This window comes from Chlorocebus sabaeus, chromosome 5 (assembly GCF_047675955.1).
Source record: "Chlorocebus sabaeus isolate Y175 chromosome 5, mChlSab1.0.hap1, whole genome shotgun sequence".
In the NCBI taxonomy this organism is placed as follows: Eukaryota; Metazoa; Chordata; class Mammalia; order Primates; family Cercopithecidae; genus Chlorocebus; species Chlorocebus sabaeus.
Window position 1 is genome coordinate 78,357,117 of NC_132908.1, and position 18,344 is coordinate 78,375,460.

The 18,344-nt window shown below is 49.5% G+C and overlaps 1 long non-coding RNA gene across 1 annotated transcript in view; it reads left to right on the forward strand.

Annotated features, from left to right (window-relative positions):
• The first annotated feature begins 1,855 nt into the window (after positions 1-1,855).
• LOC140711707 (uncharacterized) overlaps positions 1,856-18,344 on the forward strand; it is a 36,454-nt gene continuing 19,965 nt past the window's right edge. The window contains exon 1 of the long non-coding RNA XR_012092995.1: positions 1,856-2,184. This is a non-coding gene — a long non-coding RNA (uncharacterized lncRNA). The remainder of the gene's footprint in view (positions 2,185-18,344) is intronic.

Sequence of the window (18,344 nt, forward strand, 5' to 3'; positions counted from 1 at the left end):
TTGTTTGTTTGTTTGAGATGGAGTCTTGCTCTCTTACCCAGGGGAGTGCAGTGGCGTGACCTCAGCTCACTACAACCTCCGCCTCCCAGGTTCAAGTGATTCTCCTGCCTCAGCCTCCTGAGTAGCTGGAACTACAGGTGCACATCATGATGCTCAGCTAAGTTTTGTATTTTTAGTAGAGATGGGGTTTCACCATGTTGGCCAGGCTGGTCTCGAACTCCTGACTTCAGGTGATCTGCCTGCCTTGGCTTCCCAAAGTGCTGGGATTACAGGTGTGAGCCACTGTGCCTGGCCACATGTCAGAGTTTTATTTCTTTTATGGTCGACTAATATTCTATTGTCTGTCTAGACCACATTTGTTTATCCATGCACCTGTGGATAGACTTTTAAAAAACCAGTGGTAGTTTTTAAAGTTTCATGGTGATGCTGCTGTGCAATCAGGGATGAAAACCAAGGACTGGATGGCACCGTGGCTGACGTCTGTAATCCCAGCACTTTGGGAGGCCAAGGCGGGTGGATCACTTCAGGTCAGGAGCTCGAGACCAGCTTGGCCAACATGGCGAAACCCCGTCTCTACTAAAAAATACAAAAAATTAGCCAGGTGTAGTGGTGGGCACCTGTAATCCCAGCTACCCAGGAGGCTGAGGCACAAGAATCGCTTGAACCCAGGAGGCAGAGGTTGCAGTGAGCCCAGATCGCGTCACTGCACTGCAGCCTGGGCAACAGAGTGAGACTCTATTTCCAAAAAAAAAGAAAAAAGAAAAGAAACAAAGAAAACCAAGGCCTAAGACCAGAATTTCGCAATCTTTGCTGCACAACAGAATCACCTGAGAGCAGTTTTAAAAAATGCGGATGCCTGGCGCCCGTCCTAGAGCAGCTGCATCAGATTCTGGGCCGGGGGAGGGGTGGGGCTGGCCGGGAACTGATGAGTTCCTTGCAGTGCCCGGGAGGGCAAGGTGTGCAGAATTATTTCCCAGTCTCTGCTGCCTCCTGGTGGCATGATTGACAACAGCCTGGTAGTGACGCCTGTCAGCATGGTTCCTCTTCCTCTCCAGGGCTGGCTTACCCAGCCCCAAAGGACCCCAGTCCCGGGGGTCTGGGAACCCTGAAAAGCTCTTCTCTGACCCCTCTGCCCACCTGCATTTCCTGGCTGGCCTTGCGTGACTCCGTGTTGTAGAAGAACCAATGAGTTTATTAGAGAAGGAAAGACGGCACTGTGTGACCTTGAATAAGACAGTTTGCCCGTGTCTCAGTTTCCCTGACTTTCATGTAAGGATCACCACGGTTTCCTCTGACACGTTCCCAAGATGGCAGGCGAGCCTGTGTGTTAGGGCTGGGAAGGCCATCATGGGGAGGTTTCGTACCCTCAGCACGATTGCCATTAGGGGCCGGATCACTGTGGTGAGGACTGTCCTGTGCTCTGTAGGGTATTGAACAGGATCCCTGGCCTTGACCTCCTAGATGCCAGTAGCACCCCTGAGCTGGGATCATCAAAAACTGTCTCCAGATACGGGCAATGTCCCCTGAGTGCAGGATTGCCAAATAAAATAGTGAAATTTGAATATAACTTTGAAAATTTGAATATCAGATAGACACATAAGGTTTTTGTATAATTATGTTCAAAGGCTGCATTTTTATTTCCTAAATCTGGAAACCCTACCTGAGGGACAAAATCACTCCAACTGGCACTGGCCAGTGCCCTTGTGAGTTTTTGGTACCTGTTTTAAGAACTCACAACAGGCTGGGGGCTAAGACGGCAGATGGGGAAGTTGTGGCAGGGGCGGAACTTGCCCCAGCCTGGCAGGGGGAGGGGTGCCGCCTAGAGGGAGTGGGAAGGGCAGGCCCAGGAGTGATGAGCGTGAACTAGAGAGTGCTGTGCAGGAGGAAGCTGGGGCCGCTGTTGGGCCTTCTCCCTATAGGGGCCCAGGAGCCATTGGTACTCAGCGTCTGGGTGGGGGCAGGGGAAATTTTTGTTCTTCCAGCACCTGGGGCTGTTGAGGCCAGAGAACTTGGTGGTCGACCACAGGCTGGGGTATTAGTTCACCCCTAGCTTCTCCCCAGCGAGAACCCAGGGGATTAAACCTCAATCTGCTTATGTGCAAGAGGAAGAAATAGGCCCAGAGAACGACAGTGACGGGTCTACAGTCACACAGCCAACTTGTGCTTGCGGCAGTGGCAAAGTTGGTCAGTATCTGAGTCTTCAGGTTAGGGCTTTTTCCCCTCGAGTGGAGCCTGGGAAGTGGCCTCTATTTCTGGTACATTCTCTGGGAGCCCCCAGCATTTTCCAGACAGAGGGCACTGAAGACAGGCTTTGTGCTGAGGCTGGGTCACCTGAGGTCCAGTTGCTCCGCTGTACTCCTCCAGGGAATGGCTGGGACCCCTTCTCCTGTGGCTGACCCTAAAAGGACAGACTCTTGCTTCTGTGGAATGAGGAGAGGCAAAGTGGCGTGGTGGTTAAGCACGTGAACTTGGAGCCAGACGGCCTGGGACTGAATCCTGGCTCCCAGCCTCTCACCAACTGTGATCTTGAGCAAAGTACTTAAACATCCTGTGCCTCCAAGTCTTAATCCATGAAATGGGCATGATGAAATGACACCTACTCCATACCGTTGTTAAAAGAATGAAATGAATTAATAAGTGCTCAGAACAGTGTGTAGAGCCGGGCGCAGTGGCACATGCCTGTAATCCCAGCACTTTGGGAGGCCAAGGCAGGTGGATCACTGGAGGTCAGGAATTCGAGACCAGCCTGGCCAAGATGGTGAAACCCCGTCTCTACTAAAAATACAAAAATTAGTTGGGTGTGGTGGCCCATGCCTGTAATCCCAGTTACTCGGGAGCCTGAGGCAGGAGAATCATTTGTGCCTGGGAGGTGGAGGTTGCAGTGAGCTGAGATCGCACCACTGTATTCCAGCCTGGGTAACACAGCAAGACTCCATCTCCAAAAAAGAAAACCAGTGTGTGGCAGGTACACAGGTAGTAAGGTTCACTTTTCTTCTAGTGACATTTACCGTCTTCCTTAGGAAGCTGGTTCAGTGGGGCTGTCGACCACAGATACCAACCCTGCCCTCCCCTACAGGGTATGTGACACAGGCACAGTCAATCACTGCATCCCAGTGCATGGACCAGTCACAGGGTCAAGGGTGGGCATGTGACCCCCCAGCAAATGAGCACATCCCTGTGGTTGGTGTGCAGAGGCTCTGGGAGTCAAGTTTCCTTTTCCCTGGCCGAGTGCGGTGGCTCACACCTGTAATCCTGGCACTGTGGGAGTCCCAGGTGGGCAGATGGCCTGAGGTCAGGAGTTCGAGACCAGCCTGGCCAACATGGTGAAACCTCATCTCTAATAAAAATATAAAAAATTAGCCGGGCATGGTGGCGTGCACCTGTAATCCCAGCTACCCAGGAGGCTGAGGCAGGAGAACTTCGGAGACATAGATTGCAGTGAGTTGAGATAGTGGCACTGCACTCCAGCTTAGGCAACAGAGCCAGACTCCATCTCAAAATAAATAAATAAATAAATAAACCCAACAACAACAACAAAAAACTGAAACCAAAACAAAAAAACAGCTTCCTCTTCCCACTGTGGCTGCAGAGGCCTGGGGCTGTGGTCAGCATCCCTGGCACATAGGACTTGAAAAGAATGAGACCAACTCGTTGAAGGTTCTCTTGAGTCCCTGGATCCACCTTGCCTGCCAGCCAGAATCCTCCCTGGAATTCCCACAGATGTGAGACCGAATCTCCCAGTTTGCTTAAGCAAGTTTGAATAGAGTTTTAATCCATGCACCCTTTGTGCCCCATAGAGCAAGAGAGGTTCCCCCAAGGCAGCCCCCTTCCTCCATGGACCAGGGCTCTTGGCCTTTGTTTTGGTCCACCTGCTGCCCGACGTCCAGGCCCAGCCTCACACTGGGACGCTGGCCCACTCTTAGGGAGGTGGGTCCTCCAGGTCTGATGTAATTAGAGCTCATTTACAACAAGAGGAAACAAACAAACTTGTATTAAGTACCTACTATGTGTCAGGTATTGTGTTGGGGCTTTGAGGTTATTTTACTTGTGTTTTACAGATGAGGAAACCACAGCTCAGAGAGGTAAAGTGACTTGTTCAGGCTCACACAACCAGGAAGTAGAATCGCTTCTATTTGAACCCAGTCTGGTTCCAAAGCGTCCATTGTATCATATGGCTTATTACTTGCAGGGGGGAGATTTTTTTCCATAAAAATATTTTACCCTTTGGATTTCCCCCAATTTGTACATATTTATGGGCTACAGAGTGATATTTTGATACACATATAAAATGTATAATGATCAGGCTGGATGTGGTGGCTCACACCTGTGATCCCAGCACTTCGGGAGGCCAAGGCGGGCAGATCACTTGAGGCCAGGAGTTCAAGACCAGCCCGGCCAACATGGTGAAACCCCGTCTCTACTAAAAATACAAAAATGAACTTGGTGTGGTGGTGTGTGCCTGTAATCCCAGTTCCTTGGGAGGTTGAGGCCGGAGAATTGCTTGAACCCGGGAGGCAGAGGTTGCAGTGAGCTGAGATCGTGCCACTGCCCTCCAACCTGGGTGAAGAGAGACTCTGTCTCAAAAAAAAAAAAAAAAAGCATAATGATCAAATCAGAGTCATTAGCATATCCATCACTTCAAATGTTTGTCATTTCTTTATGTTGTGAACATTCAAAATCTCTTCTAGCTCTTTGAAAATATACAATAAGCCATAGTTAACCATATTCAGTCTACAGTGCTGCAGAATGCCGGAGCGCCTTCCTCCTACCTAGCTGAATTTTGTGTCCATTCACCAACTTCCCCCTGTCCTCCCCTCCCTCCTATCCTTCCCTGCCTCCAATACTCAAAATTCTACTCGCTTCCTCCGTGTGTTCAGTATTTAAACACAGATTTTAATTGTGGTAGAAAGCACACAAAAGTTACCATTGTGGGGACGGGGCTCGGGGGCGGTGGCTAAAATTGAAAAGGTAGCAGAGTACGTCTCAGTCAAAAGACGACCTAGAGAATCCATTACTCCAAGTACATGGTACCCCTGGAAAATAGGGGTTAGGTCTCATTCATGCATTCAACCTGCTAGGTGCCGGGCAGTGCTCAAGGAAGAGCCTGACTGGGATGAGACCAATGAGGGGCTCCAGGTGCAGAGTTGAGGATGGTGCTGCTTCACAGGTGATGACCCTGCATGTGTATGACTCTAAGAGTGACTGTCATCTTCCGTCCTACTCCTGGGGCCCAGCCTTTCTCCCTGGATCCCCAGCCCCCATGCAGGGTGAAGGAGGGTTTAGATAACGTGGCAGAGTCTTAGTCCAGCCAGGGCAGGAATGTCCCATGCACTACCCCTGAGAAATGATTCCATCAACAATGGTTTGAGGAGCACTTAGTATGTGCCAGGAACTGGGGTGGACAGGAGTGACCACAGGCATCCCACTGCTTTCAGGGAGCTGGTGGGGAGACTTCAAGACAGATGATAGCATATATAATCATTTGTTACCCCATGGAGCGTGTTACGAAGGAAAGGGCCAGGTGCTACAAGAGGGCAGTGAACCGGGGCCGGGGAGCCTCACTTCCCATCTGGCCAGACGTCCTCCGGTTCTGGGACCCAGTTTCACAGGGCCCCTCCTCCTCCCAGCTTCGAAGTTCTTATCATTGGTCCTTTTGTTCTTCTAGACATATGAAGGGGGCCTGCTCTGTGTCATTATCAACTTGCAATACCTTAGTGTCTCATTTCATCTTTTTGGTTTTCAATACCTGCTTCACAGTGTACCTATTATGTTTTATCTGGCAAAAGAACCAGTCTAGCTGGGTTCGGTGGCTCATTCCTGTAGGCCCAGCACTTTGGGATGCTGAAGTGGGGGGATCACTTTAGCCCAGGAGTTTGAGACAAGCCTGGGTAACATAGCGAGACCCTGTCTCTACTAAAAATAGAAAAGAAAAGAAAGAAAAGGCAAGGAAAGAAGGAAGGAAGGAAAGGAAAGGAAGAAAAAGATAGCTGGGCATGGTGGCACACACCTGTAGTTACAGCTACTTGGGAGGCTGAGGTGGGAGGATCACATGAACACGAGGTTGAGGCTGCAGTGAGCTATAGTTGCACCACTGCACTCCAGTCTGGGTGACAGAGAGAGATTCTATCTCAAAAACGAAAACAAAACAAAAGAACCAGTGTGCTCTGTCTCTTGACTGGACCCTGACTGGCACAGACTTGCTGGAACACTGGTCACCCAGGCAAAGAGCCCAGGCAGAGCGACCTGCGTGGTCAAAAGCCCGGAGGCTGGAGGGAGTGAGGGACGTTCCTGGAGCCGGAGGCCAGACGGGCCAGGGTGGAGTGAATGGGGTGAGGTTGGGCTCAGGAATGGGCACCTCATCCACCCTGAGCTGAGGAGAGCTGGGCTCAGGGCTTTTATTGGAACTGGTGGGTTAGCAGATCCTCTCTCTTGTGGATGTGAAGCTGGGAGAAAAGAAAGCTGCAGTTATGCCGGGCCCCTGTGGGAGATGGCCTGCCTGGAGCTGAGGCCCACCCCAAGGGAGGGAGAGTGGCAAGATGAAATGATGTCATTGGAGCCCCTTGATCCAGCTGTGACTGTAGCCCTGGGTTTTCAGTTACATGAGGGGATAACTTCCCTTTTTTTCTTTTTAAGACGGAGTCTTGCACTGTTACCCAGGCTGGAGTGCAGTGGTGTGATCTCGGCTCATTGTAACCTCTGCCACGTGGGTTCAAGCAATTCTCCTGCCTCAGCCTCCCAAGTAGCTGGGATTACAGGCGCCTGCCACTGTGCCCAGCTAAATTTTTGTATTTTTAAGTAGAGACATGGTTTCACTATGTTGGCCAGGATAGTCTTAAACTCCTGACCTCGTGATCCACCCGCCTCGGCCTCCCAAAGTGCTGGGATTACAGGTGTGAGCCACCGCGCCCAGCCAACTTCCCTTTTTGATTAAAACAGATTGAGGTGACTTTTCTTCTTACTTGTAACCAAAAAAATTCCAAATCTTTTGGCACTCCATAAACAGCAGTCATGATGGTGAAGCTGGTGGGGATGATGAGGAGGCAAGTTTGTTTTTTTTAAGACAGTCTTGCTCTGTCTCCCAGACCATGGCTGTCTGCAGACTTGACCTCCTGGGCTCAAGTGATCTCCCACCTCAGTCTCTTGAGTAGCTGGGTCTACAGACGTGGGTCACCATACCCAACAAATTAAAAAATTTTTTTGTATAGACAAGATCTCACTATGTTGCCCAGGCTGATGTTGAACTCCTGGGCTCAAACGATTCTTCCGCCTCAGCCTCCCGAAGTGCTGGGATTACAGGCGTGAGCTACTGTTCCCAGTCCAGGAATTGGAATTGTTGAGAGAATCTGGAGTGGTGAAAAAGGGGGCCAACAGGCTTGATGCTGCAGGAAGGAAGGAGAAAGGAAGAAGGGTTGGTTTTTCTGGAGCCAAAGTGTCTCATCTTAACCCCAAACCTGGACTTTAAAAAGAATGTTATGCAGTGGAACCTTTTTCCTGTCGATTCCATAAACATTCAGCAAAGAATATAAGATGATTAAGTGCTGGTTATAAATGACCTCCAGCAACAGGGCTGGGTTTTGCATTCAGGTCACTGCACGGCTTAACTAGAAAAGATTGTGTTGGGTAACCCAGCTGCCCAAGATTCAATCTTGATTAGTCTAAGCCAGTGATGGCATTCCTAGCCCCCCTCCCACTGATTGGCCGGGAAGGGCATGTGACCTAGTGCTGACCCATGAGAGGTAAGGAGAGTTGCCAGAAGCCTTCTTGGACGACCTGTGGCCACAGAAACCTCTCTTTTCTATAAGTTGCAATATCCTTTAGAGTTGTCACCTAAAATCTTCATGTTTGACCATCCTCTGCCTCTCCCAAGTTGAATTTTGCTCAGTTGCATCCAAACAACGACTATAACTCAGGGTTGCATTCAACATATTTAACAACCAGGATGACATGGACCCTAACTAACTAACGGCCACTGGCCACAGACTGCAGGCCATATGGTAATTACCAGCTGGATGTCAACCCCAAGTCTGCTCCCTATTGTGGGCTGCATGTGGTTGGCTCCTGGGGATACAGAGATAAATTATGCACATTTACTGTTCTCAAGGTGGGCAGTCTGATAGCTTCTATAAGAAAAAGTAGGTTAAGTCTAGAATGCTGGTGTTTCACATTTTTCTTGTAAATCTCAGGTTGTGACCTTGGCTGACATTAGGTTCAGTGGGGAGCTTGGCCCAGGCTGATTCAGCAGATCTGGAGGGGCATGGGCATGTATGCTTAAACAGAGTCCCACTTGGGAACCTCTGCTTTCAGTTATCCATTCAGAGGCTGAGTTCAGCGGCCAGACTTTATTCCTGAACTTCCTGGCTGTCATATAATGAACGAACTGACTCTCTGTCTCGAGACTAGCCCATTCAAAGGTGCATCCTTCCTTTTTCTTTATTAGAAGGGACTAAATGTCTGAAGGAGGAAGAACAAAGATGCACCTCTGGAGACAACATGATGTCACAGAACCAGGGAAGGAATTTCATGGCCCCTAGAAAACTCAGCAGGCAAGACTATGCCAAAGTCGAATGGAACTTCTATTAACCCCAAAGTCAGACAGGACCAACCCATGGCTGCTCAGGGCGCTGTGGCCACAAACAGGGTTGGCCTGCTGCATAAAGTAAGGTAGAAATGCTTTCAGCCTCCACAGTGCTTCCCGGTTTATAACTTCATCTAGTTGTGCCACGTAGGGGGCCGCCGCCACCACCAGCAGGGTGCCCTGAGTGCTTGCGTTTTCACCCCTAGCACAGGTGAACACCCCAACTCCCGGAAAACATCTGAGGGCGGAAACGGAAGCATGGCCGCAGCGGTGAACGCACTGCATTCTGGGAAATGTAGTCCAAATGGCCGCCGGGGCGGGGTGAGCCCCAACAGTGGTACCTTCTGGGGAGGGTCGTTTTCACGTAGTCCAAGAGCCAGGAGGTGGGAACCGAGGGGCTCTCACCCCAGCACCGGCAGGGGATGAACAACTTTTGGATTTTGAATTTAAGTGGGTTTGGTTTTGTCACTCTCCATCCCCAACACCCAAGGAGGCAGAGAATAAGAGCAACACACACTTCTGTGATGCCATTCGTGTCTGAATTGATTATTTCTCACTCGAACTTGAGTAAACATGCAGTTTAACCTCCCAAGCATCTGTAAAGTGGGCATATTAATAATTCCTACTTCTCAGGCTTGAAAACATTGACCAGGTAACTGATACAGTGCCTGACACACCTTCATTGCCCTCTTCTCTTGGAATGAGCAGAGCCTACAAAGCAAACAGATGTGCTTTGTAACCAGGAGTATGAATTCTGCTCCAGGAGAGCACAGGGGACTTTGTCATATTTTGGGAGTTATAATTTCATTCAAATTCCAGCCAAAATTCACAGGCAAAAAGGTAAGGAAATCTTGTCACCTACAGGGATTCAGCAAACGTACACCAACCACCTTGCTAGCCAGGACACAGTTAGATGAAAGTTAAAAACGTATGACAAGCTTCTGGGTCAAGCATCCTCAGACAGTACTATTGATAGTATTAATGGGTTTATCCTCTATAAAGAGCAATTTGGCAATAGCTTTCAAAATTACAAAGGCATATATGTACAGCTTCAGTGATTCCACCTCTAGGAATTTCTCCTGCAGACACACTCAAACATTTTCAAAATGACAAAATTTAAGAATATTAATGGGGCTGGGCGCGGTGGCTCACGCCTGTAATTCCAGAACTTTGGGAGGCCAAGGCGGGCAGATCACTTGAGGTTAGGTGTTTGAGACCAGCCTGGCCAACATGTTGAAACCCCATCTTTATTAAAAATGCAAAAGGTGACAGGGTGTCACCATATTGGCCAGGCTGGTCTCGAACTCCTGACCTCAGGTGATCTGCCCACCTCAGCCTCCCAAAGTACTGGGATTACAGGCCTGAGCCACTGCGCCCGGCTGAGGCCAGTAGTTTGAGACAACCTGGCCAACATGGTGAAACCCCATCTTTACTAAAAATACAAAATTTAGCTGGGCATGGTGGCACATGCCTATAATCCCAGCTACTCAGGAGGCTGAGGCACGAGAATTGCTTGAACCTGGAAGGTGGAAGTTGCAGTAAGCCGAGATGGTGCCACTGTACTCTAACCTGGGCAACAGAGTGAGACTTTGTCTCAAACTTAAAAAATAAAAAATAAAAATAAAATAAAGCAAGGTGCAGAGCAGGGTATGCAGAATGCTGCATTTTTGTGGAAATGTCAAAGACTGAATCTGAAAGGAGACACAAGAAAGAGATGACTAAGGATGCCTCGGGGAGGAGAACTGGATTGGGGAAGGGGACATTAGGGGTAAGCAGGGGACTTCTTGCACTTACTCTTTTAGTCCTTTTGAATGGCATACCATGTGCCTGTATAAACTATTCAAAATAAAAAAAAATAACTTCAAAGAAGACTGTTTCTGGGAAAGCACTTGTGGTCAGAAAACCCCAGACTCGGATCTCCTATTCCTCATTTGTAGACTTGATGGTAAACCCAAAACAGAAGGAAGGAAAGCCAGTGATATCTGTTTCCAGTGATATCTTTCATATCTGTTTCCACATCTTATCCTCATTGCAACCCTGTTAACCAGTTAGGTTTTATCTGGCACATTTGACGGATTAGGAAAATTGAGGCTCAGAGAGGCTTGGTGAGACACTGGCAGAGCTGGGATTGAAACAGAGTCTTGACTATGACTGAATCTGGCTCCTTGCCTCCTGCAGGGGACCTCTCCAGGCACTGTGGGGGGTGGCAGGAGAGAGCTCAGGGTAGAAGATGAGGGTGTGGATTACTTCCAGGCTGTGATGCTCACTGAAGCTGCTTTCCACTGCGACTTTCACAAGGGGCCCCTCAGGCAGGAAACAGCAGTCTAGGATGCCCGGCAGCCAAACCAGGGGTTTGATTTACATGTTCTCGCACAACTGGTTGGGTGGTTTATTTGGGAGGCTAGGAGCTAACTCAGCCAAAGATCCTGTTCTCTAAACCCATCTGGGTTGCTTTTTAACATCTCTATAATCCCTGAAGAGGCAGACTTTTAAAAATCGCTTGATTGATTTTTGTCAAATTATATGCTTTAAACAAACTAGCCTTTTTTCACTAAATAAATTATTTTTTATTTTTTATTTTTTTGTGATGGAGTCTCATTCATTCTGTCATCCAGGCTGGAGTGCAGTGGTATGATCTTGGCTCACTGCAACCTCCGCCTCATGGGTTCAAGTGATTCTCCTGCCTCAGCCTTCCGAGTCGCTGGGATTACAGGCGCCTACCATCACACCCAGCTAATTTGTGTATTTTTAGTAGAGATGAGGTTTTACCATGTTGGCTAGGCTGGTCTCGAACTCCTGACCTCAAGTCATCCACCCACCTTGGCCTCCCAAAGTGCTGGGATGACAGCCATGAGCCACTGTGCCTGGCCTTCGTTAAATAAAGAAATAGATGAGTGTTACCAATTCAAGCAGTGAAGTATTTGGAGGACAATTTGGTGTTTCTATCAAAATTGTTTTGATATGTGTCCAGCATTTACATGGCAAATGGTTTTTCTTTCCTTGTGGATATACTCACTCCAGTGTTCAAGGATACATGTCCAAAGATTCGTTGCTTATGAAGCAAAGACACAAACCTAGAAAGAGCTGAGATGTCCATCAATGGACAGCTGCTTCACTTAACTGTAATCCATCTGCACAATGGAATGCAAAGTGCCATGGCTGAGAAAAAGAAACTTGGCTGGATATGCTGACCTAGAAAGAGATCTACAATATACTGTTAAGTCAAAAGAGCAGTAGAATAATATGATCCCGTTGTGAAAAAAAAAAAGTTAGAAACACATAGAGATATATATGTTTTAGTAAACATAGAAAACAATATGTAAGATCCAGCAGTTTGGCTGGGTATGCTGGCTCATGCCTGTAATCCCAGCACTTTCGGAGGACGAGGCGGACCGATCACCTCAGGCCAGGAGTTCGAGACCAGCTTGGCCAACATAGTGAAATTCCATCTCTACTAAAAATACAACAACAACAAAAAAATTAGCTGGACATGGTGACGGGCACCCATAATCCTAGCTACTCAGGAGGCTGAGGCAGAAGAATCCCTTGAACCTGGGAGGGAAAGATTGCAGTGAGCTGAGATCGCACCACTGCACTCCAGCCTGGGTGATGTCTCAGGAAAAAAAAAAAAAAAAAGTCCAGTGTAGCAATCCCACTTCTGGATATTTACCCAAAAGTTTTGAAATCAGTTTGTTGAAAGATGCCTGCACTGTCAGGTTCATTGCAGCATCATTCACGATAGCTGAATTATGGAATCAACCTAAGTGTCCATCAACAGATCAGTGCATGAAGAAATGTGCCACATGTTTACAATGGACTACTATTCAGCCTTTAAAAAGCAGAACGGGGACTGGATTATTTATTTATTTATTTATTTTGAGATGGGGTCTCCCTCTGTTGCCCACGCTGGAGTGCGGTGGCGTGATCGGCTCGCTGCAAGCTCCGCCTTCTGGATTCAGGCCATTCTCCTGCCTCAGCCTCCTGAGTAGCTGGGGCTACAGGCGCCCGCCACCATACCTGGCTAATTTTTTTGTATTTTTAGTAGAGATGGGGTTTCACGGTGTTAGCCAGGATGGTCTTGATCTCTTGATCTCATGATCCACCTGCCTCGGCCTCCCAAAGTGCTGGGATTACAGGCATGAGCCACCGTGCCCAACCTTTTTATTTATTTATTTATTTATTTATTTATGTATTTATTTATTTATTTTATTTTATTTTTTTGAGACGGAGTCTCGCTCTGTCACCCAGGCTGGAGTGCAGTGGTGCAATCTCGACTCACTGCAAGCTCCACCTCCCAGGTTCACGCCATTCTCCTGCCTCAGCCTCCTGTGTAGCTGGGACTGCAGGCACCCGCCACTGCGACCGGCTAATTTTTTGTATTTTTAGTAGAGACTGGGGTTTCACCGTGTTAGCCAGGATGGTCTCGATCTCCTGACGTCGTGATCCACCCATCTCGGCCTCCCAAAGTGCTGGGATTATAGGCGTGAGCCACCGCGCCTGGCCTATTTATTTATTTATTTATTTAATTTATTTTTTTTGAGACAGAGTTTCACTCTTGTTGTCCAGACTGGAGTACAGTAGTGCAATCTCGGCTCACTACAACCTCCGCCTCCAGGGTTCAAGTGATTCTTCTGCCTTAGCCTCCTTAGTAGCTGGGATTACAGGTGCGTTCCACCATGCCCAGCTAATTTTTGTACTTTTAGTAGAGATGGGGTTTCACTATGTTGGCCAGGCTGGTCTCAAACTCCTGACCTTAGGTGATCCACCTGCCTCAGCCTTCCATAGTGCTAGGATTACAGGAGTGAGCCACTGCGCCCAGCCTGGAACTGGAGACTGATGGCCAAGGAAATTCTGTCATTTGTGACAACATGGACAAAGGTGGAGAACATTATGCTAAGTGAAATAAGCCAGGCCCAGAAAGACAAATATCACATGTTCTCACATATGTGGAATCTAAAACAGTCAAACTCATAGAAGCAGAGAGTAGAATGGCAGTTACAGAGGCTGGAGGAGGGGAAATGAGGAGATGGTGGTCAAAGGGTACAAAATCTCAGAAAGGAGGAATACAGGTTTTTTTTGAGACCTATTGTATGGCATGGTAAATGTCATTAATAATAGAGTATGGTACATTTCAAAATTGCTAAGAGAGTAGATTCATTCTCATCACAAAAAAGTTAAGTGTTGGAGGTGATGGATATGTTCACTAGCTTGGTTTAATTATTCCACATTGTACTCATAGATCATAATGTCACTTTTTACCCTATAAATATGTAAAAGAGGCCGGGTGCAGTGGCTCACACCTGTAATCCCGGCACTTTGGGAGGTCACGGTGGGTGCATCACCTGAGGTCAGGAGTTCAAGACCAGCCTGGCCAACATGGTGAAATTTTGTCTCTCCTAAAAATATAAACATCAGCTGGATGTGATGGCAGGTGTCTGTAATCCTCGCTCCTCGGGAGGCTGAGGTGGGAGATTTGCTTGAGCCTGGGAGGCGGAGGTTGCAGTGAGCCGAGATTATGCCGCTGCACTCCAGCCTGGGCAGCAAAGCAAGAGTCTACCTCAAAAAATAAATATAAAAAATATATAATATTGGGAGGCCGAGACGGGCGGATCACGAGGTCAGGAGATCGAGACCATCCTGGCTAACCCGGTGAAACCCCGTCTCTACTAAAAAAAAAAAATACAAAAAACTAGCCGGGCAAGGTGGCGGGCGCCTGTAGTCCCAGCTACTCGGGAGGCTGAGGCAGGAGAATGGCGTAAACCCGGGAGGCGGAGCTTGCAGTGAGCTGAGATCCGGCCACTGCACTCCAACCTGGGCCACAGAGCGAGACTCCGTCTCAAAAAAAAAAAATATATATATATATATATATATATATATATATATATATATATATATATAATATAGGTATATAATATATATTAAAAAGCTAGGATTTGAACCTACAACTCTTCACTGTGACGTAGGCCCCCTCTATCACGCATGAACTATGAGCCTGCTGAGTGAGTGCTGGGTACTGAGCTGGGAGCTTCCACCGTTCCCCACCTCTGCCTCTCAGAGTTCCCTGATGCTGGAAGCCTGGAGGCCCTCAGAATTCTAGGGTGTTTTTAGAACATCATTGTGGGGTGAAAGCAGTTTCCAGCTTCCCTGGGTGGAAGGTTCCAAGAAGCGCCCGACCAGCTCCTCCACTTTGCCTGACGGGGAGGGGATTGTGAGGGTTGGGACATGTCCTCTTTTAAGGCTCTCTCTTGCTGGCTTCTGACCACTTCCTCTTTTTCCTGAGGCGGTGGTGGCTGGCCATGGCAGCACTAATAGCAACTGGGGGTGGGGCAGGCCTCTGAAACCCTCCTGGAGTGGCTCAGCCCCTGGGCTGAGGGCAGGAGAGCAAGAGTCCACTTCAATTTCCATCACCTCTTCCCCAGAGGTCTCTGTGAGCCCCCAAAGGAGGGGCTGGAGAGGTGATCCCCTTAGCTTCCCGTCCCCAGACAGAACAGAATCACTGACCCTGAGTCTTGGCCTGGCCTACATCTGCTTCCAGCAACTTCCATGAAGGACGTGCCTGTAGACCGAGGCCCACTGCTTGCACAGCCAGAGCCCTCAGGATGCCCAGGGAAGTGAGGGCCAGTGCTGGAAGCTCCAGCCTAGCACCAGGCACCTCCCCAGTGAATGGCTGCTGGAGGCAGAGCTGCCAGCAGGGAGAGGACAGCTATGAAAGATGTGGCTCCAGGCCTCGCACTGCCACCTGTCAAATGGGGGCTTTGGGCAGGCTGCTTTTCTCCTTTGGGCCTCAGTTTCCTCATCTGTGTAGTGGAGATCAACCATGGTACTTCGAAGGTCTGTAGAAATTCCTGGTACACAGCAAGTGCTCAATAATGGTATGAGCTACTATTAGCCAGTGCCTGTGGCTCAGTCTGAGCTGTCCAGGGTGCCCCACCAGCTTCTGCCGAGGACAGCCAGTGGCCGCTCAGCTCTGCTCCTGGCCTCACGCCGTTCCACACCCCCTCGGCCCTGCCTCTCCTTGCCACCTCAGCCTCACTTCCCACCTGTGGCAGGTGCAGCCAAGCTCAGGTCCACATAGCACCAGCCTTAGTTTTCCCACTCACAGCCCCATTGAGCCAATTTGGTAAAACATCCACATTGGCCATTGGTGGGTTATGCCGAGTTCACCATTGTGCTAAAGTTCTGGCAGGTTTTTGTTTGTTTGTTTGTTTTTTGTATTCTGGTTAAATATATATAACATAAAATTTACCGTTTTAACCATTTAATTTAATTTAATTTTTCTTTTTTTTTTTGAGATAGAGTCTCACTCTGCTGCCCAAGCAGGAGTGCAGTAATGGTATCTCGGCTCACTGCAGCCTCCACCTCTCAGGTTCAAGCGATTCTTCTGTCTCAACCTCGTTAGTAGCTGGGATTACAGGCGCACATTACCACGCCCAGCTAATTTTTGTATTTTCAGTGGAGATGTGTTTCACCATGTTGGCCAGGCTGGTCTCGAACTCCTGACCTCAAGTGATCTGCCTGCCTTGGCCTCCCAAAGTGCTGGGATTACAGGCGTGAGCCACTGCACCCAGCAGTGCTGGCTTTTGGGAGGGGATGCGGGAACTCAGGTGGAGGTGGAGGTGGAGGTGGGGGTGGGGGTGGGGGTGGGGGTGGGGGTGGGGGTGGAGGTGGAGATGGAGGCGGCAAACCTAGAAGTGGGTCCCTAGAACCTGTGTCACTGGGTCAACCCTGAGGGATAGTTACCAAGGAGTGAAGTCCTTTCAGGCCTGGCCTGGACCCTCCTCCTAGAATCTTCTCCCCGGGGGTGGGCCTGTGATGGCGGCCAGGCCAGGCAAGGGAAGGCACAGGGCAGTGCTTCACACGCGCTCAGCCTCCACCCAAGGTGGGACCGTCTGGCCCCACCATGGAGCCCTGGCTGTTGGTCCAGGGCTGGGGGAGTCTCACCTCTACAGCCACCTCCCACTCCCCAGGCCCTCTCCAAGCCCTCCAGCCCCATCTCCTGGAGATAAAACGGCCCAACTCCCTTCATCTTTTCCCCATCCCACAGTCATGGCTGTGGCCTCTGCATTTTGTGGCTGTGGCATCCTTCCCTCGCCTCCCCACCTCCTTTCCACCCCTTCCCACTCCTCCACCCCCTTCCCTTCCCTCCCCACCTCCTTCCCCCCTCATTCCCACCCCTCCCCTTCCCTCCCCACCCACTCCCCACCTCCTTCCCTTCCCTCCCCACCCACTCCCCACCTCCTTCCCTCCCCTCCCCACCTCTTTCCCTCCCCTCCCCGCCTCCTTCCCTCTCCTCCCTGCCTCCTTCCCTCCCCTCCCCACCTCCTTCCCTTCCCTCCCCACCTACTCCCCACCTCCTTCCCTCCCCTCCCCGCCCCTTTCCCGCCCCTCCCTGCCTTCTTCCCTTCCCTCCCCGCCTCCTTCCCTCCCCTCCCAGCCTCCTTCCCTCCCCTCCCCGCCTCCTTCCCTCCCTTCCCCACCTCATTCCCTTCCTTCCCTACCTCATTCCCACCCCTCCCCATCTCATTCCCACCCCTCCCCACCTCATTCCCTCCCCTCCTTACCTCATTCCCACCCCTCCCCACCTTATTCCCCTCCTTTCCCATCTCCTTTCCTTTCCCTTTTGCCTTTACCTCATACCAAGCTGGGTGGTGATCCGTTTGGAAATTCACAAAGCAGTGCACCTGCTTCACAGTTTGTCAAGGACCTGATAAGGTGTAGGTGCTCAATACCTGCTTTAGCATTTAGTGAATGAGTAACTGTGAGGCCCCATGGCAGAGCTCACTAGTGGGAACCTCACGTGTCTCCCTAGCAATGTCAAAGGCCTGTCTGAAGTATGTGTGGGAGGGATCCCCAAAAGGGACACCAATACCTGCTCTGGGATATTTAATAAAATATGCTCTGGGCCGGGCGCGGTGGCTCAAGCCTGTAATCCCAGCACTTTGGGAGGCCGAGATGGGCGGATCACGAGGTCAGGAGATCGAGACCATCCTGGCTAACACGGTGAAACCCTGTCTCTACTAAAAAAATACAAAAAACTAGCCGGGCGAGGTGGCGGGCGCCTGTAGTCCCAGCTACACGGGAGGCTGAGGCAGGAGAATGGCGTAAACCCGGGAGGCGGAGCTTGCAGTGAGCTGAGATCCGGCCACTGCACTCCAGCCTGGGCGACAGAGCGAGACTCCATCTCAAAAAAAAAAAAAAAAAAAAAAAAAAAAATATGCTCTGAAGATTAAATGGAATAATGTGTAGGAAATGCCTGCTACATTGTAGGTATTCAAACTTTAGTTACCATTATTATCTTTTATTTTAAATAATACTCTGATTCTGGATCAGAAGCAGTGACTCCCACAAAGGTCATCAAAAAGGGAATGGTGCAAAGTGAGGAACGTTGGAAGAGGAAGAACCAGCTGTGTGTACTTAGGCAAATTGCTTACCCTCTCTGAGCCCCCATTGCCTGATCTGTCAAATGGGTCTGGAAATCCCCACTTTCTCTGCTATTGTGGCAGGCATCAGATGAGATAAAAAATGGGTTCAGTCTTAGCAAGCAGGGAAGAGCTGCCCAGCTGAGCTGAGAGGCGGCTGACCATGGGAAACCACCCCAAGCCTGTTCCTTTATTTTTTATTTTATATATATATATATATATATATATATATAATTTTTTTTTGAGACAAGGCCTCACTCTGTCACCCAGGCTGGAGTACGGTGGCGTGATCATGACTCACTGCAGCCTCGACCTCCCGGGCTCAAGTGATCCTCCCACCTCAGTCTCCC